General features: G+C 46.7%; 1 long non-coding RNA gene across 1 annotated transcript; it reads left to right on the forward strand.

The window, feature by feature from the left end:
- The first annotated feature begins 236 nt into the window (after nucleotides 1–236).
- Nucleotides 237–3,900, forward strand: LOC105535292. Its single transcript, XR_001005407.1, has 3 exons — nucleotides 237–1,250; nucleotides 1,423–2,140; nucleotides 3,589–3,900. It is a non-coding gene; the product is annotated as an uncharacterized LOC105535292 (long non-coding RNA).
- Nucleotides 3,901–4,153: the final 253 nt, after the last annotated feature.

Here is a 4,153-nt window from a genome sequence, read left to right on the forward strand (position 1 = left end):
TGTTAACTGATGTTTTCTAAAGAGCAAACACTGGGCTAAGCCTTATACATTGTTTTCTTCATGTCCTAAACATTAGCCCGCCACGCAGCCCTAATTGTTCAGAGACAAGCACTGACTCTGAGACTTGGCCAGGTTGAGTGATGGCCAAGGCCAAGAACCTGGTGAGGGGGACAGTCAGGATTCGAACCCAGGCGGCTGGCTCCAGACCCCTTCACCTGATGCCACGGGAATGGATGGGGGGCACCAGCCTCGCTATTGTGACTCGTTTGAGCTCTCAGCCCGGCCTGTATCCTGGCGGGAGCCATCCCCGACTGGCTCGGCAGCTCCAGGCTATTCCGAGGAACAGTCTTCAGAGAGCCTGGGTGCTGAGGGGGAAAGTTGTTGCTGAGATTTGACAAGTTTGGTCCTGAGATGTCAGAAAGAATTTCAGCTCTTCTGCCACCCCAAGGATGGTGGCAAGTAAATCACAGTGAGCTGGCTTTTGTCAGGTCGACTGTGGAATTTGATGCTAGCTCATTGCTACCTCCTCTTCCTTGCCTGCCTCTCTCGCTCTCTCAGCTCTAGTTTGAGATCAGCACAGATTCCCTGGGTGATTTTTGAGAAAACTGCCTCCTCTTTAGGACTTGGCATCCCGAACCTCCATCAGGAAAGGGTGGCGACATATACTCTCACACCCAGGGAGACTGCAAGGCCTACCCTCCACTCTCCACCTGGGTTCTCTGGCATCGAGACTTGTGCCCTACAGTTTTGGGCCCTTGAGGTGATGTCCCAGTGGGACCAGGGTGAGGGTGCAGGTATCTGAGAGCGTAGTAGGACCAGAACCTCTAACCTTAGGGAGGCTTCCTGGGAGCCAAGCTTGGTGACTTAGAATGTGAATGTCTGACTCATATCCCACTACCTTTTAGTGGGTGCTGCAGAGGACAATGGAGAGGGATTCAACTCTGAAGAGTGGTCTTGTGGAAGAGGTAACTGGCTTGTTCAGTGTGTCTCTGGCAGCCTCCCTAAGGTTCCCAGGTAGAAGTTTCTGGCAGGTAGATTTCAGCTGTGTTTAAGGAAGAACTTTGAAGTTGTCAGAATGAGCTGTCTTGTGATAGTGAGCTCCCTGTCTGCAGAGGCATGCAAGCAAGGCACTTTCACTTATGCATTCAAGCTGACCTATGCAAGGCACTGTGCTAAGTGCTGGGTGCAGAGGAGAACGAGACCCAGTGGTGAAACAGGCACTTGCAATGCTGCTGTGAGTATGAGCAGAGGTCAGCATGTGGCATCTGGAGCACAGGGAGGGAGTCCTGAAGGCTGCATTGAGGATGAGGATTCAGCTCTTTGCTGAGCCTTATGGTGAACCAGAAGTTTACCAGGCAGACAGGGGCTGGGGAGAGGACTGGCATTTGTCCATTCAGGTTATGTTTTCTGAATTATATATAGAAGGACATATTGCAGAAGAAATGCAAGTACAGTGAAGAATAAGACTGGGGAACTTTTACAATTCAGAGTGGCCTTCACTGTGGGTGATCTGAATTGATCCCTGTATACAGGTGCTTCTGGGGTGACACTTTCCCTGCTCCATGGAGCTCCGGGAGGAGCGCGGACCACCCCCTTCTTTGTAGGCCCGTCTGTGGGGTGCCGCTCCTCCTCCCACCTCCCCACTGCACAGGCAGCCCATCAGTGTCCATGAGCTGCTCCAGAAGGATGCAGCTCTGAGGAGGCTCGGGGAGCGGCGTATCCTAGCAACCTCTGAGGCTGGCATCTGCAGGGCTAGGCCCAGACTCAAGGCTCTTTCTAATTCACCAGCCTTCCCTTAATGATAAGCTTTCCCACACAGATGTGGGGGTGGGGAGGAAGAGGGGAGAAGTGGGCAGGAAGTGTTGCCTCCAACCCCATCACAGAGCAGGTCAAGCCTCGCCCACAGCACTGCCAGGGATGGGGGAAGGAGGGAGGGCAAAGTGAGTCCCTTAACTGCATATGCCACTTGTCCATCACCATGGCCAGTTTATCACCGTTTAGAGGACAATGAATCCAGGCAGTGATCATCAATGATAACTAACATCATAAAAAGATAGATGGCTGGACATGATGTTCCTTCCGATGAAAGACCACAACACCTACTGAAAAATCAAACCTGAATCAGATCAAGCCTCTAGAGGTAACTCCCAGCTACAGGAATTAGAGAACCAGGGGGCATGTTAATGTGTCAAGGTGTTTAAACCTCACCACAGGGAGGCGGCCAGATTTCATCTCAGGCAAAAAATTACAGGTTTCATCAACAACGTGGAAGGAAAAAGAATAAAAGAAAAAAAAACAAAACATAAGGAGAATTTATAGAATAACAGAAGCTTAAGAGAAATATCAGCCAATTACAACATACGGACTTTGGATTCTGATTCTTGCGAACAAACTACACAATAGTGACAATAAAAATGAGACGTATTCACGAGACAATTGGGGAAATTTGAACGCTGACTGGATACTTAACCTCAAGGAATTATTTTTAATTTTTGAGCAATGTGAAAATGGTATTTGAGATTATGCTTAAAAAGAGTCCTAATTGTTGAGGGATTCATACAGAAATATTTGCTGATGAATTAATGAGGCCAGGCACAGTGGCTCACATTGTAATCTCAGCACTTTGGGAGGCCAAGGCAGGCAGATCACCTGAGGCCAGGAGTTCAAGACCGGCTTGGCCAACATGGCAAAACCTCGTCTCTACCAAAAATACAAAAACTAGCCGAGCATGGTAGCACATTCCTGTAGTCCAAGCTACTCGGGAGGCTGAGGTATGAGAATTGCTTGAACCCAGATTTAACCTGTTCCCAGCTACTCGGGAGGCTGAGGCGTGAGAACTGCTTGAATCCAGATGGAGGAAGTTGCAGTGAGTGGAGATCGCGCCACTGCACTCCAGCCTGGGCGACAGAGCAAGACTCTGTCTCAAATAATCATCATAATAATAACAATAATAATAATATGTCTGGGATGTGCTTTAAAATAATCCATTACAGAGAGAAGAAGGAAGTAAAGGTTTAGATGAAACAAGATTTGCTCTGAGCTGATTGATCACTGTGGTAGCTGGGTGATGACAGGTACATGGGGGTCATGATACTACACTATTAATTTGAGTCTTACAAACTTGCGATTATTTGACCATTTTTGACTTTCAAAATGACTTAATGTGGTGCAAACCAGTCCTTTGGTGTATGCTGGAAATTTTTTCACAACAAAACATTCTTTTCAAGAAAAAGATGAAGGGCAAACCTGCTTTTTCAGGAGGCTCTGCCTAGGAAAGAGGTACCCGAGACTCTCACTAAAATCTATAGGGCTGTCATTAAAAAAGCCAAAGATGACTCTCAGAGGCAGCTGTAACTTGCATGAATTATTTCTGTTCAGCTAATAATAACAGTAATAGCAATAATGATGATAATAATAATAATTTACTGGTCGCTGTCAGCAAATGCTGAGCAACATGCCTGGATATGTTGGAACTGCAGAAGATGGCTTCATTTATGTCTTAGTTGCTCAATAAGGAACAATAAAAAGTTAAAGGAATCCAAACAAGCAGTAGACCAGGTATCGAATGGAAATTCTTCTTGCTTGCAGAAGGCAGCACCCAGGGTCATTCCTGGAGCATAAACGATCCCTGCAGAACACGGGCTAGAAGACCCCACAGCAGGGCAGAGGCAGATCCTGGACTGGGATCCCAGCAGTGAGAAGACCCGGACATCAACCCTATTTCATTCTGTGGCCTCTGCAAATCTCCAAACTTGTGGAGCTGTAGTTGCAAGCTCAGACTTGTGGTTTCCTGTACCTGGAGGAGGCCCAGGTCATTCTGTTAAGTCCCTTGTCTATTTCCTGTTTTTATCTGGATGCTGAGTTAACTATTTGATCCAACAATAAAACTAACAAGGTTTTATTTATTTTTAATGTCTTCTCTTTGCTGAACGCTGTGCTGGGCACTGTAGCTAACATAGTTTTTGTCTTAACAGCTCATGAATCAAATCCCAGCTCCACATTTTATAGCTTTAGACAAGCATTTAAGCACCACTTGGGCCTGTTTCCTTACCTGCAAAGTGGGGATAATGACAGTTAATAGCTACTTCATTGTGACTTTGTGAGGATTAAATAAGATAAGGCAGATAAACTACTTAATAGGGTCTGGCACATT

Source organism: Mandrillus leucophaeus, unplaced genomic scaffold (assembly GCF_000951045.1).
Source record: "Mandrillus leucophaeus isolate KB7577 unplaced genomic scaffold, Mleu.le_1.0 Scaffold144, whole genome shotgun sequence".
In the NCBI taxonomy this organism is placed as follows: domain Eukaryota; kingdom Metazoa; phylum Chordata; class Mammalia; order Primates; family Cercopithecidae; genus Mandrillus; species Mandrillus leucophaeus.